The sequence below is a fragment of the Lissotriton vulgaris genome, chromosome 1_1, assembly GCF_964263255.1.
Source record: "Lissotriton vulgaris chromosome 1_1, aLisVul1.2, whole genome shotgun sequence".
NCBI lineage: Eukaryota > Metazoa > Chordata > Amphibia > Caudata > Salamandridae > Lissotriton > Lissotriton vulgaris.
Genome location: NC_141685.1, coordinates 407,902,680 through 407,915,494, shown reverse-complemented (window position 1 = coordinate 407,915,494; position 12,815 = coordinate 407,902,680). Strand labels below are relative to the sequence as shown.

At 48.5% G+C, this 12,815-nt stretch overlaps 1 pseudogene; it reads left to right on the top strand.

The window, feature by feature from the left end:
• The window catches only part of LOC147747277 (ARL14 effector protein-like), a 31,176-nt pseudogene extending 19,901 nt beyond the window's left edge, over nt 1-11,275 (top strand).
• Nucleotides 11,276-12,815: the final 1,540 nt, after the last annotated feature.

The window sequence follows — 12,815 nt, the reverse complement described above, 5'->3', positions numbered from 1 at the left end:
GCTTGGCAAACTCGTTGAAGACCCCAGGGGACCCTCAAGTATCCAGCGGTCCGTGCCGACTCCCTGCCTCCTGCAGGAGACCACGTTGCTTTTGATCAGAGGTAGCTGCAAACATGTAGGAGGTGGCAGTCCCGGGGCTGCGGGGGCCCATGCTGGCCCGTGCATTATTATTTTTGATTAACCCTGGGACCTCACCCACCCTGGGGCTTAAAGAATATGAAGCATGGCCGCGCACGCTTCATTTTTTTAAAAAAATCATCCGGATTCGTGGTTCCAACGCGAATCCAACTGAAGATAAAAAAAATAAAATGCTTTTTTTGGCCCTAAGGGTCCTTTTTGGGACCCCCTGAGCAGGCCTAGGGGATCAGGGTGTTTCTACACTGCCCCCTTTTCTTGTTTTTAACTGTTGTTTTACCTTTTTTCTTGTGACTCTGTTCAGCCGAGTCACAAGATGGCTGCCAACACTTCCTAGTTTGAAGTGTTGGCAGCCAATCTGATTGCTGGCACGATATCAGGAGGGATCGCAGATCCTCCATGTCCCCACTTGGATATCTGAGAAATATTAAAATTTCTCAGAAAGTACTGAACGGATTTACACTATTTAACAAAAAGAGTGCTTTCTGCCAAATTTGGTGTAATTCCGTTTAGCAGTTGGGCTGTAGCCCTGTCTAAAGTTCCCTATGGAAATTATCGGAGAGAAAATGCGTTTTGGGGCCCTCCCCTTTTTTCAGCACCCACTTGACGAATCACCCCGAAATGTTCAACACACCAGCTAAAGTGAGTTGGCCATTAATTTTGAATTTCGCAAAGATTCGTCAAACAGCACCAAAATATTTTCAAAAGAAAAAATGCTATTTGAATAGAAGCAAGGTCCTAACTATAACTACCTACTGGTGATCGCCAGTAGGTATAATATATATATCTGATGGTACAAGATACTCACTGGATGTTGGTGCCATACAGGGAGAAAGGAAGCAGTTCCCACTGCGTGAAGGTGGTTTAAGTTGGATTACCATCTGCCTCATGTTTTTGGCCTGCCGGAGGAAGTGTGCTTTCCGTGGCCAGCAATGTTTGGGACACCACCAGGTGTATGAGTATGTGGATCACTGTGTCGGCACTTACAGCGGGAAGCACTAAATCCCAACAAGGATCGTTGCAGGTATGGCGCGGAGGATGGATCAATATTGTCAACCATCGACAAAGATCTACTTAGATTTATACCTAACCACTAGGTGCAATATCTTTTAAAGTGAAACGGGCACTGAGGAAAGCCGTGAGGCTGAAACGCGTCTGAACTTTGTCTCCAGCTGGAATTGCAAATAAATTCAACTTTTCTCACCGAGCAGGTGTCAGACCCATTCTTTGAGTGGGATTGGAATATATATATATATATATATATATATATATATATATATATATATATATATATATATATATATGAATTCAATCTGGCCCAAGTTCGGAGGCTCTCGGGTGCTCTGGGGCGGTGCACGCGAGGCGCAGCAGGACCCGCTGCGATTGCATAAATTCAGATTTTCTCCTTGCGGGGAAGTTTGTTCCTCGTGCACTCCCGTGTGTCACACGGGAGTGCACGAGGAACAAACTTCCCCGCAAGGAGAAAATCCGAATTTATATATATATATATATATATATATATATATATATATATATATATATATATATATATATATATATATATATATAATTTTAGGAAAATCAAAAGGTCTTGGCTAATGCAAGGCCTACAAATAATAAGCTACACCTATATGAGAAGTGCAAAAATAGTTTTTCCTTCTATAAAACTACAAACTAGGGCACTACTTTTATTATTGTTCATAGCTGCAATTTGTTTTTACTTCAACATACCTCTAACTCCATAAATCACAGTGTTAGCTTTTTTGAAGACGCAAATACCTTTTATGCCATTGAGTGTGTTTTTTTTTTATTAGAACAGTGCCTTCATCTGGGCATCTTTAGAAAGTAGCTGGAGCTTCGCTGATATCAAAAACGTCTTAAAATGGAAAGAATTTATAGAAGGGTTGATATCCAGCCATTTCCTCATTACAGTATATATTATTTATGTAGTGCTTAATCCATTGTGTATCTACAGGCCTTTGCATGGAGCCATTTGCGGTCACAAATTCTGTGATTTGCAAAAACACTGGGTTTGCAACAGAAAAATTGCCTTTTGCTATGTGTCATTCTAAAACGGTTTTCCGAATCGGAGAATGTGGCTTGTGACTCATTCTGAATTAAAATTGTGAAAGGGCATGAAAGAGCATTCCTTCCTTTGCAAATTCACCTAAATTGAAGCAGCATTGCAGTGGTCTAGATGGATAGGGGATGTAAAGAAAGTGGTAACTCATTTGCAAAGTGGAATCTGTCCAAGGTGGACCACTTTCCCTTTGTGAATTGTGTTGGGTGCCTCTTTGGGAATAGGAGTGCTTCCACCGTTGTCTTCTCAAATGGAAATTTCTATTTTTTTATGAACAGCCTGGCCGAGTATCACTGGCTTAGCCAGCACTGGCATGGCCAAAAGCTGTTCTCAGCAAGTGAGGTAGGAAATTATGATTTGAAAAAGAAATTCACTGAAAAAAAATTTAAAGTGACGTTATAATTAGTTATGGTAAAAATATGTTATCTTAGGTAACAAAAAACCTCAGACATTCACTAAAAAAACCAAAGTTTAAAGTGACGGTATAGTTAGGTAAGGCAATGGGATTTTAGCCTACATTAAAACAACCCTAGAAATTAATTGAAAAAAGACAAAGGTTGAACGTTATAGTTAGGTGTTGAAATAATACAAAAACTAACATTTAAACAACAAATAAAACACTGAAATGTACTAGTTAGAGTTTGCTGATCTAACTATATCTTGCACCTCTGAGGTGCACTGCTTATAACCTTGCATATTTCAACACTCATAACACATTAAATTACATAATCGATGAAGTCACTGATATCTCTGGCTTGTAGTGGCTGCTGGCCACTACAAAAGTCTTCAGCCTCAAGGTCAAGAATTACCTGCTTCCCATTCATCCTGCACAGATCCAACAACTATTACTGCTGCTTTTTTTCTGTAGCTCCTAAAACAAGGAAGCTCATTCCTCATCTCTTTCATACACTATTGAGTACCATCAATATGAAATGCTTACTCCATAGGTAACATTTTCATCAAGGAACATGTGAAACCATTGAAATAGAGCCCTGCTCTTGGGCAGGAATCCACTCCTGGCTGGAGGTGGCAAAGGGCTGCCTTTTGGACTGTGCACATGCTTAGGCCAGGGTTGGGACGTGGAAGCTGTTTATAGATATCTTGTTAGCATAGTTCACATTGTTGCTCCTTGTATATGGAATAAACCTGTGTTTGTTTAGGATAAACGTTTCGGATTTGGTTTATTGGAACAGTGCTTACCTTGATTGTTGTCAGTGTACCTGTGAAAGGGCCAGGTGTTGTGTTCTCTTCAAGCAGGTGCCCTGCCTGGTTAATCTCTTGATGTCCACCTACTTTCCTCACACAGGTGAGGTTACTGCCAGGGTGTAGAGCCCTGTAAAAAGGTTCCAGAAAGGCACACTTCCATGGTAGAAACGCAGTCTGCTTTAGGGGTGATGTGCCTACAACACCCTAAAGAATAAAGCAAGGAGGACTCCTACAGCCACCTGCTACACATATATTTCATTTTTGAGTGCCAAATGTTAGTGGGGGATGGGAGAGGAGAGTAATACCAAATGCATATGTAGCTTCATTGTACAACTGCTTAGCTCCCCCTATTGCTTTAAGTGGCCAAGGAGAACCAGAGGCAAGTTTAACGGTTCAATTCGAGACCAGGCAAGAAAAGAGGGAATCAAGGAAAAGAAGAGTGACTTTAAGGATCGTTGTGTGTTTGCTGAAGAGAGAGCCAAGCAAGTGCAGGAGAGAATGTCAGCCAGATGTTCTTTTTTGGTTAAACCACAAATTGACTATTGGTCTTTCTGTTCATTGGTCAAGGTGACCGTTAGCCAAATTGATTTTCATCAGCTTTGAAATTCTTTAGATTTATATAATATCTCCTTGAATTGTCATGCCTGGTGACACTGTATACGGATCATTCTGCGGGAAGAAAACTGTTAAAGGTAACAGGTCTATTACAAGGTGTTTTTAGATGTGAATGACAGTGCTTGAAACCAAGGACTCGTGACACAATCGGCCAAGAACACACACAGAGTGGTCAGATCACCAGCACCTAACATGCACAGCTATTTATAGTGGGAAAATGTAGGAAGGGGAAGTATACTCTTAGGTATTGACTGGTAGAGCAGTAGAGAAAACAAGCATTGGAAAAGCTAATAGGTCTCAACTATGCAACACCTGTTTGATTTTTGCAATGTGTTTTAGCCATGTTGTACACTAGTGTGGCTGCTGTTTAGAATGGCTAAGCCTTACTGGCTTGGAGTGTCATAGAGTGTTGTAGAGTGGAGTGGAGTGGCTTAAGTGGAGGAGAATATTGTAGAGTGGAGTGTTGTAGAGTGGCATAGTACAGTGGAGTGTCATAGAGTGGAGTGGCGTGGAGTGTCATATTGTGTCATAGTGGAGTATCATAGAGTGACGTACAGTGGAGTGTCTTAGAGTGGAGTGGACCAGAGTGGAGTGGATTAGAGTAGAATGGACTGAAGTAGAGTGGATTCGAGTGGTGTAGGGTAGAGTGCGTTGGAATCCAGTGGAATTGAGTGGGTTGGAGTGCAATGGATTGGAATGGAGTGGCTTGAATTGAAGTGGACTAGAGTGGTTTAGAGTTGTATAGATTAGGTGGACTGGAGTAGTTTAGAATGGAGTGGATTAAATTAGTGTGGATTAGAGTGTTGTAGATTAAGGTAGACTAGGTTACAGTAGAGTGGGTTACAATGGATTGGGGTAGATTGGAGTGAAGTGGATTGAATTATAGAGGAGTGGACTAGCATGGATTAGAGTGGATTGTGATGAGTTGAACTGGAGCAGATTAGAGTGGAGTTGAGTGGATTGGAATGGGGTAGAGTGGATTGGAATAGAGTGGATTGTATTTGAGTGGATTAGAGTGGAGTGGGCTGGAATGGATTAGGTTGGATTGGAGTGTAGTGGATTGGAGGGAAGTGGAATGGAGTACAGTGGAGTGGATTCGAGTGGAGTGTATTAGAGTGTAGTGGAGTGGGTTAGTGTGGAGTGGGATTGGATTAGATTAGAGTGAATTAGAGTTAATCAGAGTGGATTGAAGTTAACTGAATCATAGTGGATTCGAGAGGACTGGAGAGGAATGGATTAGATCAGAGTGGGGTAGATTAGAGTTGAGTGGAGTGGAGTTGAGTGTATTAGAGTGGAGTTGAATCTATTAGAGTAAAGAGGATTAGAGTGGGGCGTGGGGAGCGGCCTGTTCAGGCCAGGCCGCTCCCCACCTGCCGCACAGCTCCACCTGTATTACAGCACCTCTCCCCCCACTGCTGCTCTGTGCGTGAGTTCTTGCCTGCTGTCCCCCTGACCGGGGCTGACTGCTGCTTTTCCCCTGGTGTGAGTGATTCACTGTCTCTGTTTCTGGTCCAATAAATTTGTGTCCTGTTTATTTTCATAGTGCTTGTTTTTTAACCCTTTTTTTTGCTCCATTGCCGTCGCGTTTCCCCCCCTCCTTCCCCCTTTTTTTCCCTTCTGTATCCCCGCCATTCCCACCGCTGCTCCCCTGCGGCCCGCCTTCTAGCATCCCATTTGCCACCCCGCTCCTGCCTCCCAGCTGATCCTCCCTCCCTCCACGCCTTAAATGGCGGCTGCTGCTCGGCAGTGAGAGCGACCCCTGACCCTGTTCAGGTCAGGCCGCACCCCACCTGCCGCAAAGCTCCACCTGTATTCCAGCGCCTCTCCCCCCACTGCTGCTCTGTGTGTGAGTTCTTGCATGCTGTCCCCCTGATCGGTGCTGACTGCTGCTGTTCCCCTGATGTGAGTGATTCACTGTCTCTGTTTCTGGTCCAGTAAATTTGTGTCCTGTTTATTTTCATTGTGCTTGTTTTTTAATCCCGTTTGCTCCATTGCCGTCGCGTTTTCCCCCCTCACTCCCCCTTTTTCCCTTCTGTATCCCCGCCGTTCCCGCCGCTGCTCCCCTGCGGCCCACCCCCTTGCATCCCATTCGCCACCCGCTCTCGCCTTCCAGCTGATCCTCCCTCCCTCCACGCCTTAAATGGTGGCCGCTGCGCGGCAGTGAGAGCAACCCCTGAACCTGTTCAGGCCAGGCCGCTCCCCACCTGCCGCACAGCTCCACCTGTATTCCAGCGCCTCTCCCCCCGCTGCTGCTCTGTACGTGAGTTCTTGCCTGCTGCCCCCCTGACCAGCGCTGACTGCTGCTGTCCCCCTGGTGTGAGTGATTCTCTGTTTCTGGTCCAATAAATTTGGGTCCTGTTTATTTTCATTGTGCTTCTTTTTTAACCCTGTTTTTTGTTCCATTGCCATTGCATTTTCCCCTCCTCCCTCCCTCCTTTTTTTCCCTTCTGTATCCCCCCCATTCCCGCCGCTGCTCCCCTGCAGTCCGCCCCCTTGCATCTCATTTGCCACCCTGCTCCCGCCTCCCAGCTGATCCTCCCTCCCTCCATGCTTTAAATGGCGGCTGCGCTGCTGGCGTGCCCGAGGCGCGCCAGAGGCCAGCCCATTTGCGCCCATCTGTGCCTGGACCGCGCCCAGGGCCAGAACCCCTGGACCCCGCACACGCTACGAAGCCAGACTCCGATATGCGGCCACCACCCTGCGCGCTCTCAACACCGGCCGAGACCACCACTGCTTCCAGGCCGCCCCGAAACACACCCACGGACCCTTCTCCTGCCACACCTGCAATTTCACCTGCGACAGATCCACCAAACCCCCAAGGACCGGGCCCAACCACCTTCGCTGCATACTCCTCAACACCCGCTCCGCACGCAAACACGCCGTCAAGCTCTGGGACCTGCTCGACACCTCCACCCCAGACGTCGCCTTTCTGACCGAAACCTGGTAGAACGACTCATTGGCACCCAACATCGCCATAGCCATCCCGGACAACTACAAGATCACCCACAGGGATCGCACCAACGGAACTGGAGGAGGCTTAGCCATCATCCACAAGTCCACCCTCCAGGTCCACACCCACGCAGACGACACCCTCAACACCACCGAACACCTGCACTTCCGCATCCACACCGACCCCAACACCACCCTCAGAGGAACACTTTTCTACAGACCCCCCCGGACCCCAGGCCCTGTTCAGCGACTCTATCGCCAACCTCGCCAGCACCCACACACTCGCCTCTACGGACTACATCCTCCCCGGGGACCTGAACTTCCACCTCGAGAACAACAACAACGCCAACTCCGCCACCCTGATCGCCAACCTCACCAACCTCGGCATCAAACAACTAATTTACGAACCCACCCACGCTGCCGGCCACATGCTTGACCCCGTTTTCTCCACAAGCACCCATGTCGCCTTCAACCACCCCACCTAACTCCACTGGACCGACCACCGCTGCATCCATTTCATCTTCAAAAAACCAACCACGCACCACCGCACCCAACAGCTACCCCGCCGCTGCTGGAGAAAAGTCACCGAATACCAGCTGACCTCCACCCTTGCCCAGAACCCACCCACTGACCCCACCGACCCAAACGCCGCTGCCCGCAACCTCAGACAGTGGATCAAAAACTGTGCCAACACCCTCGCCTGCTCAAGAAACCCTCCTACAACCACACCAACAAGAAAGCCACCAGGTTCACCGAAGAGCTCCAGACCTCCAAACGTACTTGCCCGAAACTAGAGAAGAAATGGCTACACGACCGCACACCGGATAGCCACTCAGCCCACAAGGACGCCACACACAGGCACCACCAACTCATCAGAACAGCCAAGAGATCCTCCTTCAAAGCCCACCTGGACAACAACGCACACAACAGAAAAGAGCTATTCAGCATAGTGAAGGAACTCTCCAACCCCAGCGCCAACACCAATGACATCCCACCCTTGCAAGATCTGTGCGACTCACTGACCACCTTCTTCCATCGCAAGATCACTGACATCCACGACAGCTTCAACACCCCGACCGCCCTGACCACGGCAGACTTCACGCCCCCCCCGAACACCACCGGCACCAACCTCCTGACCTCCTGGTCCTACGTCAACGACGACGAGACACGCAAGGTCATGAACTCCATCCACTCAGGATCACCATCAAACCCCTACCCACACCACGTATTCAACAAAGCAGACACAACCATTGCACCCCAACTACAGAAGATCATCAACATCTCCTTCGAGACAGCGACATTCCCGGAAAGCTGGAAGCACAAAGAAATCAATGCCCTCCTCAAGAAGCCCAAGGCAGTCCCCAACGACCTCACGAACTTCCCGCCCATCTCCCTGCTCCCTTTCCCGGCGAAGTTCTAAGAAGAAAATCACCAACATGCAACTAGCCCGCCTCGAGGACAACAACATCCTAGACCCGTCCCAGTCCAGATTAAGACGAAACCATATCACCGAAACAGCTCTTATCGCCGCCATAGACGACATCAGGCGCCAATTAGACAACCGCGAAACATCAGCCCTCATCCTCCTGGACCTATCAGCCGCCTTCGACGTGGTCTGCCACCGCACACTAAGGACACAACTCCAAGAAGCCGTAATCCACGGAAATGCCCTGGACTGGACCACGTACTTCCTCTCCGACAGAACCCAAAGAGTCCGCCTCCCACCCTTCCAATCCAAAGCCACCGACATCATCTGCGGCGTACCCCAGGGCTCATCCCTCAGCACAACCCTGTTCAACGTCTACATGGCCCCCCTCGCACAAGTGGCCCGCCAGCACGACCTGAACATTATCTCCTATGCCGACGACACCCAGCTCATCCTCTCCCTCACCAAGGACCCGCACACCGCCAAAACCAACCTCCCCGAGGGAATGAAGGCCGTCGCCGAGTGGATGAGGAGCAGCTGTCTGAAACTGAACTCGGACAAGACGGAGGTCCTCATCCTCGGCCCCACCTCCTCTGCCTGGGACACCTCCTGGTGGCCGACCACACTGGGAACAGCACCGACACCCACGGACCACGCTTGCAACCTAGGATTCATCCTCGACTCCTCCCTCTCTATGTCAAAACAGGTCAACGCCATCTCCTCCTTTTGCTACAACACCCTCCGCATGCTCCGCAGGATCTACAAGTGGATCACGACCGGAACCAGAAGAACGGTGACCCAAGCCCTCGTCAGCAGCAGGCTGGACTACGGCAACGCACTCTACGCAGGAATCCCAACCAAACACCTACAACGATTGCAAAGCATCCAAAACACCTCTGCCCGCCTGATCCTCAACATCCATCGTCGCAGCCAAATCACCCCCCCACCTAAGAAACCTACACTGGCTCCCCGTCTCCAAGAGGATCACCTTCAAGCTCCTCACCCACGCACACAAAGCACTCAACAACACCAGACCAGCCTACCTGAACAGCAGACTCAGCTTCTACACCCCCACCCGCCAGCTCCGCTCCGACAGCCTCGCCCTCGCCACCGTCCCCCGCATCCAACAAACGACCTACAGTGGCAGATCCTTCTCCTTCCTCGCTGCCAAGACCTGAAACACCCTTCCGACCCAGCTACGGCAGACCCTAGACCTGCTCATTTCCGAGGACTCCTCAAGACCTGGCTCTTCGAGCTGGCTCTTCGAGCAGTAGCAGCAACCCCCCTCTCTCAGCGCCTTGAGACCCTGGTGGGTAAGTAGTGCGCTTTACAAGTATCCTGATTGATTGATTGATTGGTTGATAACCACACTTATCTGAAATGGGAATTCATCAACCTACATCTGAGTTGCATGAGATCTGTGCTTGTTAAGAACATTGAGCCAGTTCAGCTTGGTCTGCTTTACCTTATAATGTGTGAACTTGTGTTTTTTTTGTATAACCTAATTCACTGTACCCACAATTGAGGGCAAGTGACATGCAAAGCCATGACAGAGAGTGTCTACTGTGGGAGGGTAAGGGATTCACTGTACCCACAATTGAGGGCAAGTGACATGCAAAGCCATGACAGAGAGTGTCTACTGTGGGAGGGTAAGCTCTTATTTAGTAGTCAAGAATAAGGATTTGCTGGACTCTGAGGGCGAGGTTGCCCTGATTAGAAATTGCTGAAGGTCTATGATCATGACAAAGAGTTCTGCGAAGGAGGCACTACAGGTCCAAAGCAGGCTCTGGCCAGAAATGCTGGCCAACCCCTTGCCACTTCAAAACCTTGAAGCAAAAACTCCTTAAAACTAGCGTGTTTTGAGAAGGGAATCCCCCCTCTCACACATAGATAAACACTTTAGGGTGTGTAGACACATAGTCTGAATCACACACCCACTAGTTTAATTACACACACATTTTAATCTGTCCTGAAGAAAGCCAGCATATTCATAAGGCACTGGCTGAAACATGTTGACTCATCTAAGGATGTGGGAGGTCGTAACTCGCCTCTAACATCCAACAGCCTTATTTTTAACCGCTGACGGTGGCCCAGGTATTAAAGTTTAATTCACCTTCGGGTACTGGGACCTCCGCCAAGCCGTTTTAAACTCACATTCATAACACCCTTCACCGCACACTCAGCGACATACCTGCTCCGCTGTAATCAGGCGTCGAAGCACACCCGGGACACGTTAGGTGTCACTGGGTGGGCCCGATGATAAAGCATGCCACCAACTAAGTTGGTGGGTGAGGGCTTCATGAGCACACCTACCAGGTGCCACTACCCCCTGACGAAACATAACTGAGTCACTTAAATTTAAAAATTAAATTTTGTTAATCCTTCCCCCCCGTAACTTTAGCTAGTCTCTTTTTGATTAAACTCTAAAGAGGGAAGAATGCCAGGATTTACAATGCTCCGTAACACAAGGACTGTCAGACAGAAAGAGGTGGGAGGCTAGCAAGCTCTCACACTTTGAGTACGGCGAGGCCACAGGCAAGGTGTTAGCCTGGAAAATTAAATCAGATCAGGCCAAAAAGTATATCAAGGAAGTGAGAGTGGAGGGGGCAGCTACAGCCAGGACCTCAAATATCGATATAGTAAATGCCTTCCAGGAGTTTTTCCAGAACATCTATAAAGACGAGACTATGGAAGACCCAATGGCTAGGGATGTGTGGTTAGAGAAGGTTGGACTTCCTACTCTTTCTTTAGAACAAAGCGACCGCCTGGGCAAGGAAATATCAGAGGCAGAAGTCAGTAACGCTATCAGACAACTGAAGCGGGGGAAGGCTGCCGGGCCAGATGGTCTTTCTGGGGAGCTGTAGTGTGCCTTGGGCCCTGCCATTATCCCAGTTTTGACTGTCCTGTTTAATGACATCTTATTGAACGGTGCGGTGCCACCCGAGTCGTGGGGTGAGGTAACTATTGTGCTGATCCTGAAACCGGGCAAGGACCCAGCTGACTGTGGGTCCTATCGGCCGATTTCGTTCCTAAACGATGATTACAAGATCTTCGCCGCCATTTTGTCGGCACGGCTTGGGAGCGAGATCGGCACAATCATTCATCAAGATCAGAAGGGATATATACGGGGGCGCCAGTTAGCAGACCTCACTCACGACCTGGTTGGTGTGATTGATATCGCTTCAACCTTCACACTCCCCTTGGCCATTATGACCCTAGATGCTACTAAAGCATTTGATAGGTCAACTGGCCCTATCTGGCCGCGGTAATGAGTAAGTTCCAACTTGGGTCCAAGTTCTGTCGAGCCACCAATCTTTTATATAGAGACCCCAGGGCTAGTCTTTTGGTCAATGGTACCTGCACCGAGCCCTTTCAAATCATGAGGGTTACTAGACAGGGCTGCCCGCTTTCCACCCTCCTATTTAACATATATATTGAACCCTTCGTCCAAATCCTGAGAGATGAGCCTAGCATTCCCTCTTTTGAATTTGGAGGATGGGCAAAGAGGGTAGGACTCTACGCCGATGACATTCTTATCTACACCACCGACCCGGTTCAGGCTTTCCCCATGGTTGTAAAGAGGGCGGAGGAATTCGGGCGGGTCTCGGGGTATGAAATTAATGCGGGGAAACCGAGCTTATGACTTGGAACATAGATAATTCACATCTAGCAGTGACCCCTTCAATCCGCTACTTGGGAGTTAAGATCACCCATGATATCGGCATTTTAGCTCAGACCAATTTAGACCGGGTCTTTCGTGACTGTAAGGCACTATTAAAATCTTGGTCCTTCCTCCCTCTGACTGTGCTGGGAAAATAAATCTAGTGAAAATGTCCATCCTCCCCAAATTTACGTTTATCTTTAATTCCATCCCACTAGCGTTTGACTCCAAACAGCTCCAAAAATGTCAGCAGGAAATCAACTCTTTTATTTGGAGCTATAAAGCAGTAAGGTTGGCATGAAAAAATAAAGGAGGAGGAGGGAAAAGGGAGGGCTTGCATTGCCTGACCTACAATATTACGATTGGGCATTCCAGCTGTCCCACTCAAGGATGTTGCTGAAAACTCCAGTTAGCTCCTCGAACGGGATAATGTTAAGTCCATGTTAATTGGGGCGAACCTTCCACTTGACGGATTTTTATTTAAGTTTGGAGACCAGAGGTTCTTCAAAAAGGTGAGGTTAAAGATCTTACAATCACTGGCGAAAGTTTGGGTGCAAATAAAAGCTAGAGTTGGGTTGGCATATTTTTCCAATCTCGCCCCAATTTGGGATTCCCCGGGGCTTCCCCTCTGCCTAAAGGATAGTCTTGCAGTCCCCTTACTAGAGGCAGGGATCCTTAGATGGGGAGAGTTGCTGGCAGGAGGTTCATTGGTAGAATGGGAGGTGCTCCATGAGAGGGTCGGA